The sequence below is a fragment of the Ascaphus truei genome, chromosome 4 (genome assembly GCF_040206685.1).
Source record: "Ascaphus truei isolate aAscTru1 chromosome 4, aAscTru1.hap1, whole genome shotgun sequence".
NCBI classification, from domain to species: domain Eukaryota; kingdom Metazoa; phylum Chordata; class Amphibia; order Anura; family Ascaphidae; genus Ascaphus; species Ascaphus truei.
The window spans coordinates 46,719,044-46,743,624 of record NC_134486.1 but is presented as its reverse complement, the minus strand read 5'-3'; the positions used below and the strand labels follow the sequence as shown (position 1 = coordinate 46,743,624).

General features: G+C 43.1%; 1 protein-coding gene across 1 annotated transcript in view; it reads left to right on the top strand.

The window, feature by feature from the left end:
* Positions 1-24,581, top strand: part of HHAT (hedgehog acyltransferase) — a 640,323-nt gene that overhangs the window by 570,362 nt on the left and 45,380 nt on the right. The gene's annotated exons all lie outside the window — the stretch shown is intronic.

Here is a 24,581-nt window from a genome sequence, read left to right as displayed (position 1 = left end):
AGACAGTAGGAGGGCGTTCTGGTAAGTGCGTCTGCAAGGGACCAAGGTTAATGTATGTGTTAATTATCAGCCATGGAGCTACTCATATGCTTCATAAGAAGGTGTGTTTTGAGGTGGGTCTTAAATGTTGATAGAAAGGGTGCTAGTCGTATATTGAGGGGAAGGGCATTCCAGAGGTGTGGGGCAGTCAGTGAGAATGGTTTAAGGCGGGAGAGGACTTTAGATCAAAAGGGGGTAGAGAGAAGACATACTTGAGCAAAACGCAAGAGTCAGGGTGGTGTAAAGCGAGAAATTAGGGCTGAGATGTAAAGAGGAGCAGAAGAGTGTAAAGCTTTAAAAGTGAGAAGGAGAATTGAGTGTGTGGTACGGAATTTGATAGGAAGCCAGGAGAGTGATTTCAACAGGGGAGACGCTGAGAGAGATTTCGGAAATAGTAGAGTGATTCTGGCATCAGCATTTAGGATAGATTGTAGGGGAGACAGGTGAGAGGCAGGAAGGCCAGACAGTAGGAGGTTACAGTAGTCGAGATGGGAGAAAATGAGGGTCTGTGTCAGAGTTTTTGCAGTGAGCAACAGAGGAAAGGGCGTATCTTGGTAATATTTTGGAGGAAAAAATGACAGGTTTTTGCTACCTTTTGAATGTGAGAAGAGAATATGAGAGAAGAGTCGAGTGTGACCCCTAGGCAGCGTGCTTGGGCTACTAGGTGAATGATAGTACTTCCGACAGTAATGTGGAAGGAGGAAACAGGGCCAGATTTGGGAGAAAGTATGAGGAGCTCTGTTTTTGCCATGTTAAGTTTAAGTCGGCGGAGGGCCATCCAGGATGATATAGCGGAGAAACATTCAGAAACTTTAGTCTGTACAGCAGGTGTAAGGTCAGGAGTAGAAAAGTAAATTTGTGTGTCATCAGCATAGAGGTGATATTTGAACCCAAGAGATGTGATTAGGTCACCTAGAGAGAGTGTGTAAAGAGAAAAGAGAATGGGTCACAGGTCAGAGCCCTGGGGTACCCCCACAGAGAGATCGATAGAGGAGGAGGAGGTGTTGGCAAGAGAGACACTGAAAGTACAATGGGAGAGGTAAGAGGAGATCCAGGATTGAACTTTCTTATGAATGCCAAGAGTATGGAGAATGTGAAGGAGAAGAGGGTGGTCCACAGTATCAAATGCTGCAGAGAGGTCGAGTAATATGAGCAGAGTTTAATGACCTCTGTCTTTGGCAGCATGGAGGTCATTAGTTATTTTAGTGAGGGCTGTTTCAGTGGAGTGAGCAGTGCGGAAGCCAGATTATAGAGGGTCTAGGAGGGAATAGGTGTTGAGAAAATGGAGTAAGCGAGAGAATACAAGACGTTCAAGGAGTTTAGAGGCAAAAGGCACGAGGAAGACAGGTTGGTAGTTAGAAAGACAGGTAGGGTTAAGCTTGCTGTTTTTGAGTAATGGTATAACTGTTGCATGTTTGAGGGAAGAGGGAAAGGTACCAGAGTAGAGGGAGGATTTAAAAGTGTGTGTGAGAGTAGGGATTATGGTAGGAGCAAGAGGTTTTAAGAGATGGGAGGGAATGGGGTCAAGAGGGCAGGTGGCAGAGGTAGAAGAGGAGATCAGCAACAACACATCTTCCTCTGTAACAGCAGATAAAGAGTCAAGGAATGCAGGAGGAGAGTTAGGAAGAGGTGTAGGGTGGGAGGCGGATACAGAGGGGATGGCTTGACGTATGGATACCACCTTTTCCTTGAAATAGTCGGCAAAGTCCTGTGGTGAGATACAAACAGCTGTTAACAAGAGTGCATTTAATACAAATCAAACATTGCTGTCTTACTTAACAGAAAGGCACTGAAATAATAGTCCTAAGTGTAGCCCCCTTTCCCCTCTGTCTAGGGTGACTACGTGTGGTGCGTTACCTGTTGGGCTCACAGGAGGCCTGATCCCCCGCTGCAGGGAGCCTGGGGTGTACGTGATACAGTATGTGTGATGACAGCGCCTCCACCTGTGAGGGATCCAAGCACAATTTGATAACCCCTGCCCAGGAACACACAGTATAGAAATGATATACACACAGTGTTATAAACAGATTATATTTACTGATACACAACTAATAACATATATATACAGGCCTCGCACGGCCGTGCCCACACAGTGCCCCACTGTCCAACCACCACATTATACACCCTGGTGGTTTCCCCCAAAGTACGGATGTGACCTGGGCACCTAACCACCTGGTGTTCACAGGAGCCGGACCCACCCCAAAATGTGCGGTAGCGTTACCCACTGAATGAGTGTGAACATTGGTGCACTTGTAGGGTGTGATACCTGCCGGGTGCTCCAGCACCTGGGTACCGCCAACTGTTGACAAGACCAGTCTGATCCCACGTCATCGTAGTCAGCGAAGGCATCTGCCTCTGCGGGGGTGGACTTCAGCTAGAGTGTCCCAGCTGAAGAGAGTCTCTGTCTGGTGGTTGTGGTCTGGTCCCAGGCCACAAGTCTCTGAGCAGCGTCTCTGCTGTGTCCCTGACACTGTAAGCTAAAGGGGAAATGTTCCTATCTAAGGGGCCTTTCCCTACAGTACCAACAAGCTGGTAGGGACTCAGGGCCTACCTGGGGCCTATGGGGGCAAACTAGGCCTAGTCCAGGGAAGCACATCTCCCTGGACACTACCTCCTCTGTTCTGCTCCCCCTTCCAACTGGGTGGCTCACAGTGCGCCAAATGTATCAATCCTAGTCCTCCATGATCCTCACGGCCCTATTGACTGTTGCGCGCCATGTGACTAGCAACCACTGGGGCTGCTTGAGATTGTAGTTCCCCTTGCGGAGCCCGTGTAATGGCCGCCGCAACTATTTGGCCACTGTGCATGCGCAACCCTCCTATCGCGCATTCGCGATATAAACAATGCCAGCCTCCGCTTGCCGGGTGTGCCACAGAGCCTCCGGAGTGCTCCCTGCACTGCCCGCACTCCTCTCTGCAACGTCCCTGTCTACCGGCGGTTCCCCGGAATGGAGGTAAGGGGGACCCAGAGGGGACCTAGCTATATTAGCAATCTAACGCATATCTAACGCTGTCTCACATTTTAATCTGGTCTGTAACTGTTTCATACGCCCATAATATATATTTTCTTTAACTGTGCCTGCAATGTCTTGTATATAATGTATACCCTGTTCATTTATGTAACTGTATTTCTAACCATGTATTATTTGTCTTAACTCTGTGCCCAGGACATACTTGAAAACGAGAGGTAACTCTCCATGTATTACTTCCTGGTAAAATATTTTATAAATAAATAAATAATATCCCAAAAAGGGGATGGGCATGCATAATTTCATGTGTCATTAATTTGGCGTCTCATTTCTTATCTTATATGATGTTGTTACTTGGTTATACATTTCTATATATTTTAGCAGACTAAACACAAAGAAATACTTACGATGCCTGGCCACCTCAGCTCTCCCCTCCCCCTTCAAGGCTAACAGCTGTATCAAATCAAATCAAATAAGCTTTATTGCCATGATGAAACAGCATCTCAGTATTGCCAAAGCGTGAATAATAGGGGGTGGGGTACAATGATGACACATTACGTGAATTATAGGGGTCAGGGTATAATGAGTAGCTGTATATCTCTTGCCTAACTCTACATTACAAAGAGAGAATTAACAGATAAGAACTCCAGGGGCCCACCTTATATAAGAAAAGGGCACGTTCAGCACATTAGAAAGGTAAAGGGAAGTTCAAAGAAAAAAACTTCCTTCACATATACATGTACAGTATGTGTATACATGTATGTGGCAGTACATGCCATTACCCTGCTACCCATAATGCACTGTAACACAAAGAACGGCTTTTCTTATAGCTTACAGAAAAGACAAAAGCCTGGTTATAGTTATGCATATGTTAATAATAGGAAAATATTATACTTCCATAAAACTCTATTCCACTTAATTAGATCCCAAATAATTTTACTTGCTGTGCTTAGTGATTATGACATTCTGTGAATAAGATTGCAAAGGCTGTGGTAGTCCAGTTGCAATTGTGCAAAAATAAGTGAGTACTTCAGTGGTACGTAATGCCTTTTTCTTATTTGGACTTTCTGAATCTTTTAAATAAGATATGTGCCCTCCTGTTGAGGTCAGGCAGTGCTGTTCTCTGCTTGCAAACCTCATGCAACTAATTTGTTGACTTGTACTGTTTGACCTGAGGAACAGAGAGTACTTTTAAAAGCTTGTCCTAAAATAGATTGCTAGTTGCAATAAACCAGTATCAGCCAATATTGAAATACTCCCATGTACAGTATTTCAATATGTTGTACCAAATTGGAAGTCTACAACATTGAGCACGACAACAATTTGTACCTTTGTTAAATTTCACAGCCTGCATTTAAAGCCATTTTCTCTTTATGCTTTCATCCAGTATACTGTACAGTTAAAGCTATAGCTGTGTGTCATCTGTAAAATCTATTAAAGCCCACATTCATTCAGCAGCTTACTGTATACAGACATACCCCGGTTTAAGGACACTCACTTTAAGTACACTCGCGAGTAAGGACATATCGCCCAATAGGCAAACGGCAGCTCGCGCATGCTAATGTCAGCATGTCCTGAACAGCAATACCGGCTCCCTACCTTTACCAAAGCTGTGCGCAAGCAGGGAGACTATAGAGCCTGTTACACATGCCTTATTTACATCAGTTATGCACATATATGACGATTGCAGTACAGAACATGCATCAATAAGTGGGGAAAAGGTAGTACATTTTCACTTTACATACTGTACATGCTCTGGACCCATTGCGTACGTTAATGCGGGGTATGCCTGTATGGGATTCATGGTAAAGTAAGAGCTCTTTGCCATGTAACATTCACTATTTAACCCTTTGTTGCCAGATGGGCCAATAACTCATTGCAAAGCTGGGCCCTCTGCAGCGATGGTGTTATGGCATATTTATTTATAGCTTCTAAAACATAAGACCAAAAGCCTAACAACACATTTCCATGGCATAAACAAGAGTTGTTGTTTTTTTTAAGCTGGAACCCCTGCCAATCCCCAAAAGATTCAACTTTTTTCCCAACCTTATTTAAACTGAGGAGTCTACGGGTATCTTAACTGTGATATCCCCAATCTCCTGGTTTCCGAGATCATGTTTAAATTGCCAGTAAAACAAAGAATATTGTCTGCCCAGGCCAGGAACCGAGAACTGCAAAACCATTGGCTCCCTGTTGGCTGCCGGGGTGAAGTTGATCTCTGCAGCCATATTGTTTCCTTGTCCAGAGTAAAGCACTCGGAATCAAGAGCTCATAGCAATGTGGTCCAGTCCCCAGTTGAAGTTAGGCTAAAAAAAATAAATTCAAGCAATCAATCTACTGTTGCTTTAAGAGATCATTAAGGTCTTAATGAGGATAGAATGCTGGAGTCATTCCAAAGTTACATTAACTTGTGCTGCAATATTAGGCATTTATTGCGAAGTTACAATGGTGGCCATGGATAAAAAGTCCTGCAAAAATGATTTGACATTAATATCTCTTTGACCATCAAAACGTCTGCATGGTATGGCTTTGAAATACTGTATGTTATTAGGATGAAAAATCAAGTGCAAGTTCTGATGGAATGAATACATTTTTAAGCATTTAAGTGGGAGTTGGGCTCTAATTGTGACAGGTTAACTACAGTACTTCTTCCTGAGAAGCAACAAAACATTGCACATCAAAATACCAGCAAGGCATAGCAGCAGAGTAATGTGTTGCTGGCCTGTCTGACCTGAATGGCTTAAATATATTTACAAAGAATCAATGATTTGCAGATTTGTCCAGCATTGAAGTACCTTAAGGGCACTAACTGTGTCTTTGTTCAATGTGAATGTTGTTACAATAAAATAATTTGTGACATTTTTATTGCACTGTTTTAATTTCCTTGTCACATGAAAATTTGCGATAATAATGCTTTTTGTCTTAAAAAAAAAAAAAAAAAAACAACAAAAATATCAGTTACCCTACAATCACCAGGTAATGTGATACGCATGGACTGCACATGGGGAGGCAAGCAAAATTGGAGACGTTTGACAGACGTTTCACGCTAACTTGCATTTTGACGGAGCGCAAGTTAGCGTGAAACGCGTTAGTTTCCCTTGCTGTTTTTTTACCTGTTGCTTTATGATTATGGAGTAATAAATAGTTTTTCACGTAGCGATCCAGTTTGCCATCTCAATATTTTGCTGTGCACCGCTTCATCACTCCCCCGTGGGAGGATTTCCTGTATTCTCTGCACAACAGCTGAGTGCACGCGGATTCCAGAGACTATGTGATTGAGGAGGTCGTGAGTACCATACCCCCCTATAGATCACATACTTTACTTATTCAGGACTGATCCTTCACTCCAGGAGAACTATGTCTGTTACCCTTTAGCCTTGGCTGGATTTGTTGTGTTTATTGATTGATCACATAGATTACCTTTCAAGGTATATTATTTAGGGTGTGTTGCTCTCCTCAATAGGAGTTATATTCAAGAAATAGTCCGAAATTATTCTCCATTCTGCCTTTATATTTTTGCAAAATCTGCATGAGTTCGTTTTTTATACATACATTGTGTGTTCTGAGCGCTGACTCTTTGGACTTGTTCCACGTTCTTTACCCATTAATATTAATACAGACTGTAATTTTTTTCTAACCCATCCTCTCCCTGATCCTCTTTGTAATCATCAGCTCCCCCTCACCAGCTCTCTGCCATCATCATCATCAGCTCCCCCTCACCAGCTCTCCGCCATCATCATCATCATCATCAGCTCCCCCTCACCAGCTCTCCACCCTCCTCATCATCATCAGCTGCCCTCACCAGCTCTTCCCCTCCTCCTCTGGTCCCCCTCACCATCATCAGCTCCCCCTAACCAGCTCTCCCCATTCCACTTTGTCAAGGGTTGGTCTTCGGCTGGAGTGGATCCCAGTGGTAGGAACAGCAGGGAGCGTGGTAGTGGTCATAAGCAGAAGTCAGAAGCAGGTGGAAGATAGTGTAGTCGGGGTCACAAGCAGAGGTCAGAGGCAGGCAGCAGATAGCGTAGTTGGGGTCACAAGCAGAGGTCAGAAACGAGGAGACAGGAACAGGGCAATAGCAATAGCACAGCAGTAAACACAAGAACCTAGCAAAAGCTGAGGAAGGTGTCAGGTTTCAGGTTCTGGAATGTTCCTTAGCAGAGCAGCAGCAATCCCGGTGGAAAAGTATAGACACTGCAGGTTAGAACAAGACATTGAGAGAGCTGCAGCAAACCCGGTGGCCAAGCATAGGTACAGCAGGCTTAGAACATGACACTCATCATCAGCTCCCCTTCACCAGCTCTCCCCCTCATCATCAGTCCCCCCTCACCAGCTCTCCCCCCTCCTCCCCATCATCAGCTCCACCTCACCAGCTCTCCCCTCATCATCATCAGCTTCTCCTCACCCACATCAGCTCCCCCTCACCAGCTCTCCACCCTTCTCACCATCATCAGCTCCCCCTCACCAGCTCTCTCCCCTTCTCATCATCAGCTCCCCCTCACCAGCTCTTCCCCCTCATCATCAGCTACCCTCACCATCTTTTCCCCTGCTCATCATCATCAGCTCCCCCTCACCAGCTCCCCACCTCATCATCATCATCAGCAGCAGCTCCCCCTCACCAGCTCTCCACCTCATCATCATCATCATCATCAGCTCCCTCTCACCAGCTCTCTCGCCTCATAGTCATCATCAGCTCCCCCTGACAAGCTCTCCCCCATCATCATCATCTCCCCACCACCAGCTCTCCCCCCTCCTCATCAGCTCCAACTCATCAGCTCTCCCCCCTCATCAACAGCTCCCCCTCACCAGCATCAGCTCCCCCTCACCAGCTCTCCCTCACCAGCTCTCCCCTCATCATCAGCTCCCCCTCACCAGCATCAGCTCCCCCTCACCAGCTCTCCCTCACCAGCTCTCCCTCACCAGCTCTCCCCTCATCATCAGCTCCCCGTCATCATCAGCTCCCCCTCACCAGCATCAGCTCCCCCTCACCAGCTCTCTCCCCTTCGCATCATCAGCTCCCCCTCACCAGCTCTTCCCCTCATCATCAGCTACCCTCACCATCTTTCCCCCTGCTCATCATCATCAGCTCCCCCTCACCAGCTCTCTCACCTCATAGACATCATCAGCTCCCCCTGACAAGCTCTCCCCCTTCATCATCATCTCCCCATCACCAGCTCTCCCCCCTCCTCATCAGCTCCAACTCATCAGCTCTCCCCCCTCATCATCAGCTCCCCATCATCATCAGTTCCCCCTCACCAGCATCAGCTTCCCCTCCCCAGCTCTCCCTCACCAGCTCTCCCCTCATCATCATCAGCTCCCCCTCACCAGCTCTCCCCCTCCTCATCATCATCAGCTCACCCTCACCAGGTCTCCCCCCATCATCATTAGCTCCTCCTCACCAGCTCCCCCTCATCATCATCATCATCAGCTCCCACTCACCAGCTCTCCCCGTCATCATCAGCTCACCCTTACCTGCTCTCCCCCATCATCACCAGCTCTCCCCCCTCCACATCATCAGCTCCCACTCACCAGCTCTCCCCCCTCATCATCAGGTCCCCCTCTTTTCTGTCTTCTTCCCTTTCATGTCTGTTTTTACCCCTGTGATTTAACCCTTCCTCTCCCTCTCACCTTTCCCAGCCTGTCTCTCAGGCTGCAGCTCCAGCCTCACGCTGCCCTACTTGAGGCCCCGTCCACCTATGGTGGCTCTCCAGAGGAAGGGATTACCCCTCTGTCCTTTCTGCTGTATCTCTGTATCTCAGGGCCCCACCCGCCCCCTAGCACCTGCAGAGGAAGGGATTACCCCTCTGTCCTTTCTGCTGTATCTCAGGGCCCCACCCGCTCCCACCTGCAGAGGAAGGGATTTTCCTCTGTGCTTCCTGCCGACTGCAGGCAATTAATGTGCGGGCAGGGGACCGGGCCAACGACAGGGGGCGAGAGCAGGCCCCTGGACTTTGCCCAGGCTATAGCTACACCCCTGACTGAGCCACCTTTGCTGAAGCAGGGTTATCCTGAAAACCTGACCTGTTGAGGACTGGAGGTGGCCATCCCTGACGTAATACAAGTTTTTGTTAAACACTTGTAACAAATCAGCTGATGTTTCAAATCAGTTATTCCTACTTTGTTATTGGCTGGAAAAGGTTTCTAACCGTGATACCACAATGCAGTGATAGAGCTAGTAATAAAACGCATTCAGAAAATGTGCAGCTCTTGCAGTTATGCAGAAGTAGTTCTCCGAAATCTGAAAAACAGCTCATCCATTTGTGTTTTTGTCTTTGTATAGACTCACAGTGAAAAGGTACAATGAGTTTATTGTAATTACGTTGCAAATGTAGCAGCAATACACAGTATCAGGTGTGATTATATTATGATTAATTGATTCAGTCATTTACTTGTATGGAGAGATAGAGTATGCTTTGTTATATGGTTATCTGGAGGAACAATGTCGTGTGCTGCATCTGCAGTTAAAAGTAGGGATACCGTAAACTCACCTGCCCCCAGAAATTACGCACCATTTTCTATGAGTTCCACCTCTTGTAGCAGCCCGGCCACAGGTAGGAGACAGAAGCAACACATGAGTAATATGAAAACTAAACATAAGTGCATTGATTAACACCAAATTCAAATGTGTGTCAATGTTATTTATATTGTTAACATTGAGAAACAGATTTTTTTTAAATAAAATTAACACTCTGGAAAAAATTAAAAAATAAATACCGATTTTACAAAATAATAAACACCGAAAACCGGAATCCCTATTTATATAAGAAATAGTTTGCCTTGGGCAATTAAATGACTTTTAAAAGGAGGAAATGCATGCTAGTAACCCCCTCCCACCCCCCCAAAAAACAAAACCTTAACAATGTAATTGTCTTACTTATACAGATGTGATCATACGTAACCCCTTTGCTACCACATGGGCCAGCAACTATGTCTCAACCTGTAGCTCAATATGTCCCTGGTAAAGGTTTTATGGCGATAAGAAGAAATGAAATAGTGGGGGAGTGCTTTGCCTGTGCAAACTCCTGTTTAGCACATACTGATATCACACCAATGGGAATGAAACAGTGTTTCCCGCACCAGGTGGGAGATTTGTCCATTACTACGGTGTACAGTATGGTGCATATAACTGTTGGCAACAGGAGGGCTGACTCGTTCACCGATGGTAGTGGGGACACGGGAACAGGCTTCTGGGGTTCATACCCCACTGTTTAGCAGCGCAGCGCCTCCATCTGCCGTAGGCTTCAGGAACTGAAGGTGATCTCCCACTGTAGAACTTATTACCTCTCTCCCCAGTAATTTCACGCACCAGGCAGGAGGTATATAACAACAGGAACAGTTTATTCTCTCTGTACAGCACAGTTACACAGCAGGCTTATGCCCGATGCAGTACTGTCAGCTCTCACGAAACGATGGTCCCTGGACCGTCACTACAGGCCAAGGGCACCCACAGCAGTCCTAGCTCTTCCCCACCTCCCGAAAAGAGGCAGAGGTATGGTCCACACTCACTCTCCCCCAGAGGGATGAGCACATGGGAAGGCCCCAATCTCGGGCTCCCAGTTGTGTGACCTGCCTTCCTCAGAGGGGGAAGGACACTACTAACTTTAGGGCGGTCCTGCCCTTAAGTACAGCCAGGAGGTGGGCACCCCGTTGTCCTAACTACATCAGGATGTAGCACCCCCTGCTGTCACTCAAGTGCAGTACCAAAGGGAAGGGGAAACCCCATACCAACTACTGGCAGCCTGATAGTACCAGGGCTTACTGCCAGCCCAAGGGCAGAATAGTAGCCATCAGGTGACCTGGCTACAGAAGTAGCACAAGGAAATTAAACCTCTCCCATGTCTGTTTTGAATGTTTACAAAGTAACTTAAAAAAAATATCTATAGCTTTTTACATGTGTATTTAACTCTTTAAACACCATTGCCCCACGATGGTTCATGATGGTCCTAACACAGATGGAACTACTGGCACCGAATCTTCAGCATTGAAAGCAGTTAGTTTCACCGACAATTGCAAGTCCTTATTAGTGATTATATTGTCATGCAATGACAAGCTAGTACTGGCAATTAAATATTGATATATCTTTCTGATTGCCCTTCCCATATTTGAATTAGAAAAGCTGTTCTTAATACTGAAGCAGAAGAGAGCTGTGTGCCTTATTAAATGATAAATCAGTGGATATTAAGTGAGTCAGTGTAGTCTTTTAGAGATTTGCACCACAGGGAAAAGGGAGATCAGGAGTTCTTCTATCAAGAGTGATGACAGCTTTTTGGAGATGTAAATTACTGTTCTAGGTACACCCCTAACTGCAGAAGATTTTTTTCATCTTTTTTGCTTATTACAATCACTAGCCAAGGTGCTGTGTGTTTATTGATTTGTAATATATACCTGACATAATCAATAATGCGATACTTTAATTATTAACCCCTTAGTAACTAGTAGATACTTGTATTGCTATGCATTGCTTTACCAGCTAATTACAGCCCTATTAACCAAAAGGTGGCTAAAACAGTTGTAATTAACCAGCATAAAACATAACATTGAAAATATAATTAATATAGACATCGCAATATATATCATGTGTTTATTAACCGTTTAACAGCCAGTGAAGCTACCTTGGCACTGTCAAGGATACCGTAGGTAGACTCATTGGCACTCAAGGGGTTAATGATAAAAAGAGACGCCTTACCACATCCATGTTGAGGCCCTCCATGATCTTCAGGGTCAATGACCCCCTAGAATTAATCAGTATAGGATAGGATCATCCAAATGGCCAATGCCCATTCTTAAAACAAAACCTCAAAATGGAAATAATGTTTAAAACAAATAATCCAGTCTTCGCCACTACACCACCCACAGAACCAAAACATAAAACCCATGGCCCCGAATGAGGCCTAATCCAGGGCCTTGATATACACCCATCCAGATGACCTACCTTCAACGCACTCGCACAGCAAGTAGCTGATCCAGACACATAGGAGGTTGTTTATTCTCGGGGTTTAAGGGAATTACCATTGATCCATTGATCTCTGGGAACGGACCTGAAGAAGGGGCTCACCCCCCGAAACGTTGCCCCCCTTATATCCCTTTTTCTCCCCCCCCCCTCTTTGTTCTCTGCTCATTATCCCCTCCCCCCCTTTCCCAAGCTTACCTTACCTACCCTGTTCCCTCCCTTTCCTCATACTGCATTTCTCAAGTATGCTTATGTGTTCACACACGATTTCATATTAAATCGATTTGGCATATTCCGTGACTATTCTGTTCTTTTTGAGTGCTGGGAACTTCCCTATATTTCACTACCTGCATTGGTTGAAGCCCACAATACTTGCTTAAAGAATAATCCTCAATGAATTATTACTTATAAATCTTCACCTTTTTTTCATCTTCTGTCTTCATATCAGAAGCCCATCCTTGTGTATTGTATTGTATGTTTTCATTTATATAGCGCCATTCATGTACATAGCGCTTCACAGTAGTAATATACGGGGTAAACAAATAAATAACAGATAATTTAAATAACAGATCATGGGAATAAGTGCTTCAGGCATAAAAGTAACATTAAGGAAGAGGAGTCCCTGCTCCGAGGAGCTTACAGTCTAATTATGTGTCCTCTCTTGTCCATCGACTGAAGTGTTATGCAAGGGTGCCTCCCTTACATAAAGCCTGTCGCCGTTGCATAACACGTAGTAGACACCCACGTGGTAAATCAACCAATCAGATTGGTAGATTTACCACCTGAATGTAATGTATATAGATTGTTATTCACAACTCCTCATGTGCTTTACCATACTTCAAATATCCCAGATCACTAGAAACCGCAAATGAGGTGTGGGTGTAGTGAATGCAAGAAGATGGATGTCTTCATTCCTGAAGTATATCAAATATATGCATACAGTGCAGTATACACACTGCAAGCATAACTCTTCTACCTTGTTACTATCACTGGTCAGAACACCACATGAAATGCTGCCTTGTCCTGCCGCAGCTCAGTCAGCTTTTTCTCTGCTCAAGGATAAAGCAGGAATAGACCAACAATATTCCAACAAAACACCGTGTCTTTTTTACAATAAAAAGGGAATGTTAGTAACATGTAGCTGTAACAAAGACAACTGCAGGGAAATTAATTGGGAAAGCAAAAAAAAAAAATAACTAAAAATAATCCAAACAATAATGATATTTCACTTATGCTCACGTGAACAAATATTCCCCCGGCGCGCCAATGGTGACACAATACAATAAATGGTGCAATATTGTTAAAAAGTGCCACGTGAAATAAAGGACACACCAAATAGTGTGATAATAATAAACAAACACAAATGAAAAATAAATGTGTTGAAAGGGATAATATAGAAGTGCAAAAAAAAAAATATATATATATATATATAATTTTCACATAACCGATTACAGTAGCTCAATCCCCGTTGAACCTTCCTCCTTGGTTCTTAATAGTGGTGATGAAGAATAAAGGGAGTGCCAGTGATCGTTCAGTGCATAAAAAGAAAAAAAAAACACAAATCGTGCAATTCCGTATATACAATGGGGCATATGGATAAATATCCACAAAGATGTACACTCACACTCTCATGGAGATAATCATGGCTTGGTCTCCAAAGGGACTATACACGGTAGTACTCCCAATGGAGTGCATGAATGTGGTGTTGCAGGGGACATGGAGTATCCGTATCATCCGGATTTTTTTCTCTCTTTTTTAATTTTTTTTATCTACATGGGATTCCTACTCCATATCCCCTGCAACACCACTTTCAAGCACCCCATTGGGAGTACTACCATTTATAGTCGGGGAGAGATGAGGTGAATGAACACCACAATAACGTGTGCTACAGAGTATAGGTTTTCTCATAGTATAAACATTCTCCACACTGCCAGTGTATGTCCGGAATATATAAAGTCATAAACTGAGTAATTTTACAGTCCAATGACTAAACCCCTAGTATGGGGGACAGGTTAGCGGTGATAGTGAAAAAAGGGATGACCGGGGGAGGTCTCTCGACCGGCACCAGACCCCTTCAATAAAGTTAACCACACAAGAGACCAATCCTCCTGGGGGTACTCCGTAATAGATAAATCCACTTACTGCATCTGCATGTGGTGGGTCCGGATCAGCGTGCTCCTCACTGCTCGGGATGCACACAGGGGAAGGCGTCTCGCTGGATAGAGAGAAGGGACAGCGGGCACTGCTCTGCAAAAAAAAGAGAGAAGTCTTCCCCTGTGTACTGTTTATAGTCCCTTTGGGGATCAAGGCATGGTTATCTCCATTAGAGTGTGAGTGTACTTCTTTGTGGATATTTATCCATATGTCCCATTGTATATACGGAATTGCACTATTTGTGATTTTTTCTTTTTATGCACTGAACGATCACTTGCGCTCCCCGCATTCTTCATCATCCTCAGATAGGCTCATTAAGTTCAAATGAATAACTTACTGTATGTGCATGTGTTCCACGCTTAGATAACCCCAGCTAGATAACAGATGCACACAGGCAGGGTGCACTCTGCTTCAGGATCAGCAGTGGGGAATAACATGCCTTCAGTATGCCTATTTAAGTCAATGAGGTATTTTGACTTGTACAACAAAGAGCTACAGTATGTTATAATTGCATGTTTAATGACTTGATAAAGATAAATACTGTAGGTTTACCAACTTCAGGTTCTAAAATGGAATAAACAAAGCAAATTGCATGTTAAGTATGTTACAATAACCATGGGCTATTATTGGAAATACAGAAACACATTTGTATTATTTGCAATTATATTATCTGGTTAGAAGAGAAGTAAATAAATGCTTTCTCAAAAGACCATCTTCGATTATTTTACCAATTAAGTTGAATTCATTCACATAGTCAATGTTTGGATGTCAAGACCGATGGCAGTTAAGTCAATGAGCAAACTGCAAATCCACTTATTATAAAATATATATTTATTTTTCATTCGACAGCAAAGCATTTATCAGCTATCATTAATTTCATGATAATCACATGAATTAAGTAGAAATAGCCGTGTTAGTCCAATTGCAATAGTGCAGAGTAAATGAGTACTTCAGTATTCAGTGATACCTTTTTTATTTGGACCACAAATTCATATTATAAGACATGCTTTCGAGAGTTCTCCTCTCTTCCTCAGGTCAGCAATACAGATTTACAAAGAATCCGTGAGCTTAACACAGATGAAACAAGATCACCATCTAAGGCAGATGAAGCAGAGCAAGAATAAATAGACCTGGCAATAAATGGATGAAAAGGATAGTGAGACTATACATTACATCCATCAGCAGTGTGCATGGGGGGTATGGGATGCAGGGTGGGAAAGGGGGTAGGGATGCAGGGTGGGAAAGGGGGTTTCATTGTAAAATTAACAAAAAATTATAATTGTGTGTTTAAACCCCCATATCAGCATTAAGTCCTCTTGTTTTAGTGTCAAAGATCATGTTGAGTTCAAATTGATTCAGCTCCGGAGACCCCCTGCTTCAATACGGTGTTATCAAAATAAAAGAAAAACAGCTTCATTACCTTAGCGGCAAGCCAATGACGGGGTTAAGCCATAGTACCTGGTTTATTGGGGGCACCCCCTTCACCCACCCACTCTACCCCAATAAACATTGCAATACAACCACCAATGCAATACATTGAACATCTTCCCCTCCCCAACACATACAGTATAGCAATGGGCAAAATCCCTATTATCCAGATCTGGATAAAAGCACATTTGCCCATTAAAAAATAAAACATAACCAAAACATTACCCAGCCAGCATATAGTATAAGTTGTACTTACCCCTGTCTGGATGAAGGCCGTCCTCATTCTCCTCGTCTTTCTCCTAATCTAAAGTGGGCACCGACAGTAAAATAAAAAAAATAAAAACTACTGACCTGCAACCCCTTAATCACCTTAGTGGTTACTAACCACTATGGTAATCAAGGGGTTAACCCCCCTCCCACTACCCTCCTGGGTGGCCGAACCACCCTCTCCGGGGCAACAACCCCCACTCCCCACCCCCTCTACCCATTGATTGACAGTGGTAAACCATGCCCATAAATGGACATAGTTTTCCACAGTGGCAACGAAAGGGCAAGCTAGAAATAAAAAAACAAGCACTGAATAAAATACATTACATTTCAATTAAAAAAAAAAAAAACATATGGGCATGGATTGCATCTATGGCAATAAATAGGCAACCTAAAAAAAAAAAAAATCAAGCACCAAATAAAATACATGACATTTAAATAAAAGCCAACATTTGCCAAAAAATTCATTGCTTGTCACTGTGCTTATCTATACCCTGAAAGGGGCATAGATAAACACATTGGCAGTCAATGGGCAACCTAAAAAAAAAAATACACACTCAAATAAAATACAATCAATGTGTTTTTTTTTTTTTACCTTTGCCGAGATTCACCCTCCAAATCCTACCCTAACACCATCTGTTGACCCTCGATTCAATGCTCAACAGCCTGATTCGAAGAAGTCCATGGTCCTCAGTTGATTGAAGAGATATCTCCGGTAAGTTCTTTCTTTCCTTCTTCCCTTTCTTCTGTCTTCTCTTTATAATCCAAAGGGGTCCGGAGATGTTGATCCAACGTCTTCTTGGGCTCAACTGCGACATACCTGTCCTATCTTATTTGAGCCCAAGAAGACGTCAGATCATGATCTCCGGGCGCCTTTGGATTATAAAGAAGAGAAGACGGAAGAAGAAGGAAATAACATACCAGAGCCGCCTCTTTAATCAACAGAGGACCATGGACTTCTCGCATTGATTGTATTTTATTTCATTATGTTTTTTTTTTGCTTTGTTTAAATATCCTGGTCACGTGGGTAGTAGTAGGAAGTCTGGCGCAAAATAAACTTCTAATAGACAAGATATCACCTGCCGGTGCCCACGGACAATCAGGGACAGTAGGCCATGACAAGGGATTATTTAAACATGGCAGAGATACCGGCACCCCATAACAGGACCTGTAGCTCAGGAACCAGGGGGTCCCTGGTGCTGAAATTAATGTTCAGTTCTGGAGATCGCTGGCTTCAATACTGTCATTAAAATAAAATCTGTGCGATCGCCTATTAGAGGCAAGCAAGGAGAGTGACCGATTCATTATCACTCTTACTGCACGTCTCTTACATTCAGGTGCAACCCGGTAGGATTCACACAGTGCGAGTCCTATTCAAACACAGGAACACCCCCTGTGTTAATCCAGATGGGCCATTAAATCTCGTTACTGAGACCACGAGCACACACGGAAAAAATACGGTGTCACGGTAGATTCAGGTGTGGCAGTACGACCGATCATAGTGCTTCATCTGTAGGTTTAAAATCTTTGATTATTTTTTCCCCTAGGGCAGGGTTGTACTGTACGTAGCCACTAGAATGTGTGTGGTTGTTTTTTTTCTTGTTGTATTGGAGCAGGTGTTCTTAAGGGGCTTTAAGTACAGTTGTGATTGTTGTGGCAATAGTCTTTGGGTTGTACCCCTTCCTCCCTATCCCCCACAAGGAGAGCACTGAGGCATGCTTGCAATTCCTTACAACATATAAGCGCTGAAGTAATTACCAAACTGATATTACAGATACATTGATAATTTGTTTATAATATGGACAGAGGGTGAAGAAAATCTTGTAATTTGTAACAATTGTATAAGTCCTTGAATTCATTTCACCTATCAATTAAGTTCAAAATCGATTATTCTGCAAACCTTGTGAACTTTCTAGATACCACAGTAACACTGAAAATTGGCAAACTACACACATCTGTTTACAAGAAACCCACAGACGGATGTAGTTACCTCCATAACTCCGGCTTCCATCCCACTCATACAAAACGAGTCATCATACACAGCCAGGCTATAAGATATCACTACATATGCTCTGACACTAAAGTCAGATATAGACACCTCACAACCCTGACTGAATTTCAGACAGAACGGATACTGGTCAAAGGCTATTGTCACAACAATCACAACTGCACTTAAAGCCCTAATGAGAACATCTGGTCCAATACAAGAAAAAAAAAAAACAAGCACACACATACCATGAAAAAATAATGAAAGATCTGCAACCTATGCTAACAGTGAACAGAAAAAAATCATACAGTCAGTGCTACAAACTAAACAGTGCCCTCTCAATTATAATAGTGATACCAAACAATTAATTAATTACACTATTTTTAGTGATACCAACAATAATGGTATTATTACCAAACAATAATGACCGTGATGTCTCAAGGTGAAAACAAAAGGTTGCAGCCAAAAACCTAGAGCTTTCTCTGAAACTCAAAATAGTCACTGTGTGCCGATGCTTCTCTTGGGCACAATGGGTCAGTCCAGGGAATATGTGCAAGAACACTCTAGTTTTGGAGAGCTTAATGGAGTTCCCCAATTGACAGCTGAGAGCACACAAAGACCCATGAGATGAGCACAAAACTCAGGAGGAAAGTCACAAGAAAAAAAAAACAATTGTTTGAATTTATTTCACTATTTATATTTTCCCTATGCTAACAGAGGATGTAACATTAAAATACATCTTCTCCAAGCATCCCATCCTCAGACCGAAGTTGGTCAATAGAAAACTTTAAAACCTACTCAAGGACTCTGTTCATGGCACAAGACCATGTAACATCACACGGTGCAAACATATATGCCAAGATCCCACAGCCAGTCACAAATATAGAACATTCAATGTTAAACAATCATTTTGCTGCACATCCAGGAATGTGGTATACGGTATATATTTCAATGCAGCAAATGTGACCAAGGGTGCTACTTTGGTGAAACCAGCCACAAGCTTCAAACTAGAATGGACCTACACAGACACACAATAACACACCATGAAGAAGGAAGATATTGTACTCCAGTGGGACACCACTTCTCACAGCTAGATCATTCCATAAATGATTTTAAAAATCCAAATTCTCAATGGAATGTTTAAAAACACTCAAGAACGAAAAACATTTAAGCTCAAATTAATAATGCTCTATGACACCAAAACAAGAATACATAATGCTGATATGGGGTTTTAAAACACAATCATATTTTTTTGTCATGTTTCTCCCCACTTTCTGTTAACTTTACAATTAACCCCCTCTCGCCTCCCCCACCCCACCCCCTCATCCCCACCACCTTGCACACAGCTGATGGATGGATGTTCTCACTTTCCCTTTCATTCAATTATTACTCTGTTTACAGTACTCCTCTGCATCACCTGCCTTAGATGGCTATTTTATTTTACTTTTATTTATATCTGTGTTTATCTAATGAAATCTTTGTAAATCAGGACTGCTTGACCTGTGGAAAAGAGAAAAGCTTGTCTTATAATATCAATTGTTAATCCAACTAAAAAAGGTATCACCTAATTCTGAAGTACTTATGATAATCACAGACACCTCCAAAGGTTAAGCCCAAACTAAAGACTAGAACATAGATTTTGGTTTTACTCACAACATCTAATTAGGTTAAAATATTAAGCACATTTTAAAACTGGAAATAAGGTCAATAAAATATATCTTCAGAAACTCAAGCAGTAGTAGATTTCTTGTGTAATACTTTTGCATTGGCATGGATATCCACACTTGCTGCTATAGAGAACTAGTTATTTGAAGTTTGGTACTCTGTTTTGGGATATCATTTCATTAGCGAAGTGAAGAAGATACAAGTTCAATGTGATTGTGTACCACTTTGAAGCTGATTCTTTCCATTGTTTCATATTATTTTTCATAGCAATCATCAATTTGCACAATGTAAAAAATGGTGTAGTGTTCTTCACCTCTCAATATTGTTTGTCTATGCAAATAGTGCTTCCATTGTCAACCCATTGCCATCTCTTTTTGCATACAAACTGTAAAGTGTTTATTTTAGACAATAAACAGTTACTGTATTAAGATTAAAAATTATTGCATAAAACATGCAATCCACTTACATAAAAAATATGTGCACTTAGAATGGATGTTTATTTTTCCGGTTATGAGAATAAATTTACACATCAACTAAAAATCCAAAGTACTTTTAATTGTTTTGAGATGAAAGGGATGCAAATATTTAATGGCATCTCATTGTTTCTTTACTGTTTTTTTTTAAGTTTGAAAATTTTTCAATGTAAACTACTGAATACATTGACCTTTTGGTTATTTTCCTGTGGGGTTAAACATGCGAAATACATTGTGTGGTTATTAAACAAATGGTCATACATTAGCTACATTGACATAAACATTTAAATTGGTCTTAAATAAACAAGCCCCCACAGAAGCCTGTATGAGTTTAATACATATAATTCTCGTATCTTGCCCCCTTAGCATTTCCTGTCCCCTTTTTTTTAAATGTCTAGTGCTAAAAATCATTGTTTTTTTCCATCTCTAGTAAACTGCACAGGTGTCTAGGGAGAGCTCCATTTTGACCTTCCGGGCACGTAATATTTCAGCTGCTCATACCTCCTGAACAAAGCATCAGATTTAAAAAATAAACACATTCCCGGAATTGGAAATATATACAGTATGTAGCCAGACGCACTGCCAGGGGAAGCCACGGGACCCTGACCACGGAATGCCCCGGCAGCAGAAAATCTGTCCTGGGGGGGGGGCATTTGAAAGAAAGGAGCCCCCGCAGGCAGCTGCAGCTTTTACAGTCTCTGGAGTCACAACGTTTGACCTGTTATGCTGCGGGCCCAGGGATAGTAAGTCCTGCTACATCTGTAGAATGATCAGCACCGACTGCTGTTTTTAACCGGGCAGGAATGTAAAGGTTTTTGTTATTACAGCTGCAGCAGCCGTTATTCGAACACGTCACGCGTTGTATACCTCGGAATACCTATGTCATGGCGTGTGATTTCTTCCAACCGTACCGCCTTAAGACGCGCGTTGTCTTGTGTTTTTATCATGTGCAGAAAATTGTATTTTAGCGTTGTCTGCAATACCGTCGAGAAACTCAAGTGGGCGATCGCGAGTTGTCTTAAAAATCACAGGGGTGCCTGGCGGCGTGAATGCGGCATGAATACCGCGTGGAGTACAGCAGCACACACGAAAACGGCTCCGTGATATGTTCGAATAACGACCGCTGCATCTGTAGATGAGGTCCTACACATGAATATATAAGGATTAGTGTAAAAACGCAGAAATAAGGCGTGTGTCTGGCAGCAGCCATGCATAGTGGCAACTAAACTGTCAAGTTGTTAATGAAGAAAGGGCAGCTTCCGCTCAATCTGGCTACCTATAACTGTCGAACTCTCTGCAGTGAAGCAGCACTTAAAGAACTGGAAGAGGAGCTCGAAAAGATTAAATGGGATATTGTTGATCTTAGTGAAGCAAGAAGAAAAGACGAAGGACTCATTGAGCTCAAAAACAGACCCCTATTAAATTACAGAGTTACAGAAACTAGAAGAATAGTGGAGTAGGATTCATTATAAACAAGAGATGAGGAAACAGCATATTGGAGTATAAAAGTTCATCAGGAAAAGCAGCCAGAACTGTCATTCAGTTTACAATGAGATACAGGTTCCAAATTATCCAAGTGTATGCCCTATCGTCAAGTCACACGAGCAACGAAGTGGAAGAATTCTACCATGAAATAAACTAACTTAGCAATGGAAATTGTCACCTTGAGATCATTATGGGAGATTTCAACGCAAAGATTGGTGCCCAGCAGAATGAAGAAGCATCATTTGGTAAGTATAGGCATGGCAACAGAAATGAACGTGGAGACAGATTAGTTGAATTTGCAGAATGTAAAAACTACATCATTAATTAATTCTTCAAGCAGAATCCAAATAGAAAATGTACATTGAATGGGCCCAATGGAATAAAGAATGAAATCTATAGAAAGACTATATCTTAGCTAACATGAAACAAGATTGAAGACTGTACATAGAGCCACTGGCAGGGGGGACAGCCGGGACTCCTGTCCCGGGCCCGGCCAGTCAAGGGACCTGCCACACCCCTGCTGGCAACCATACAGTTCACTCTCTGCAGGCAAGAAGGGCCCTATCTTTTTTTGGCTGCCATTCCCATCTGTCCCTCCCCTTTTCCTGGGCCCTCTCCTCCCTCCTGCAGGACTGAAGGGTCCTTCCCCTTGATGGCCACCATCCATCTGTCCCTCCCGTCCCCTGGTAAGCCCACATGCACCAGTTCCCCCTTATGCCACCCTCCCTGGCCCTTTTCGCCCATGGGGTGTGTGTGTCTCTAGGGGGGCTTATTGTTTGTGTGTGTATTTGGGGAGGGGGCAATTGTGTTTGTCTGTGTATTTGGGGAGGGTTTCTTTTTGTATGTGTGGGCATGTTTTTATTTGGGATGAGGGGCTTATTGTGTGTGTGTGGAGAGGGGGGCTTATTGTGTTTGTGTCTGTATTTGAGAAGGGGGTTTATTTTGTGTGTGTATTTGGGGAGGAGGACTGATTGATTGTGTGTATTTGGGATGGGGGCTTAGTGTGTGTGTGTATTTGAGGATGGGGGCTTATTGTGTGTGTTTATTTGGGCAGGGGGTGATAGTGTGTGTGTGTGTGTGTGTGTGTGTGTGTGTGTGTGTGTGTGTGTGTGTGTGTGTGTGTGTGTGTGTGTGTATTTGGGGATGGAGGCTTATTTTGTGTGTATTTGGGGAGGGAAGCTTATTGTGTGTGTTTGTTTGGGGAGGGAGGAGTGTGTGTGTATTTGGGGAGGGGAGCTTATTGTCTATGGATGCGTATTTTGGGAGGGGGCTTATTGTGTGTGTCTGTGTGTGTATTTGGGGAGGGGGGCTTATTGTGTGTGTATTTGGGGAGGGGGGATTATTGTGTTTGTGCTATGGTCATGTACGTCGAAGTCTACTGTCCGAAGACAGAAGCGCTAAGCAGAGGTGGAAAGTAGAGACCGATTCCTACCTGGGATCCGAATCCTGAGGAGTAGAATCTTGAAGTCTGGGTCCAAGGTCAGGGCAGGAGAAGGTAGGATGATCAAAGTCCCTGTTCCGGGGTCAGGGCTGGAGAAGGCAGATTATTCGTGGTCACAGGCTGGGTTCGGCAACAAGGAGGAACAAGGCAGGCAGGATAAGGTTCCAGCAGGAGTCCAGGTAAGCAGAACCTTGCACAGGAAAGCAGGAAAGGGTAATGAATTCTTATAAAGGGAGCAGACAGGTGCAGGCAATTGCTTCAGAAGGAGGCTGCCTTCCTGCCTCGGCGGCCATGTAGGTAGGGGCAGATGTCCTGCCTTGGCAGCCAGTTTGGGAGATCCTTATAGTGTGTGTATTTGAGGTATTAATCTTATATTACTAATATCTACAGTAGATGTCACAACTGTAAAATATGGGAAAAGTAGACTTTGGAAAGAAGTATTGATTCTGATTACATCTATTATAAATTTCTCTTTAGATTGCGCCAACCATATATGCAGTCTTTTAAAATCTAAGAATGAAATGAGAACGGCGCAGATGTACAATGAAGAAATTGTTCAGAGCAAATGATTGCAGTAATCAAATGGAGCAGAGGACTCCCGACAACTGGAGCACCGAAGCCCAGAAGCACCGCTAACCATTTACATTTACTGGAGGTCTTATAATAAGAAAGACATAAAGCAGGCACTCACGTTCATTAGATTGTAATATCACCATGTATCCTGTGAAGAGTTAATTACGACAGGGGTTTGCAAACTTTTCTTTGCGCCACCCCACCTGCTCTCCCCCCCATGCTCGCATCTTCCCCCTTACCTTTTCTCTGTCATCGGCATTGTCATTTGACATCTCTACGTCATGTGGCGTTATGTTGCCATGGCAACACGTTGTCATGGCAAGGTGTCACCAGAAGCCGCCGGAGAGAAGGTAAGAGACATATGTACAGAGGCCTGGCGCGCTCCCCGGCATTTTATTTAAATGTTGTGGGGAAGAGCACAGGGCTTCTGTAAGTGCTGCATACCCCCAGTTTGCACAAACCTAAATTACAGGACCGAAACAGTAATATTAAAATCTAATGAAAGTAGATTAAATAAGGAGCAGGTGTCAGGAGAGTCAGATGGTAACAATTTAGTAAATACAAACATTGTATGGCTACTGCCATTTATAGCTGCTGACCCTGCTAACTCCAGCACCCTGATGCTCTTTTAATCCTGTTGCACAATGTCGCTATATTGTACACAGGTACACGTACAGACACATTTACAGTTGAACACACTCATGTTCTGAAATTGTAAGCTTGTCCTTTTTTGCTTATACAGGTGCTCCACTGAGAGGTGTGTAACAAACGCAGAGCTGAGATACAAGGGAACATGGAGGAATGCAGAATCTGCATGTAAAGGAGCAGAATGGTTTTAGTAATGTGATATTTTCTTGAGACGCCATCTGAATAATTTAAGGCGAAGGGAGATAGAGTGTTTTCTGTCACTATTTCTCCAGATGATTAATCAGTATTGATCTTCTAGTTAATCACCAGTCATGGGAATGACTGAGGAAACAATAGAGAGATCACCAAAAGACAGGTAAAGATTAGGATAAGAAGAAGGAATAGTACACCAGCATGATTGCTCCTTTTAAGACATTTGACACAAAGAATTACCATACATTTTAATATCGAAAAAAAAGGACAGTGGATTTTTGTTCTGAACAAAGGCCAATGACATTATAAATGGA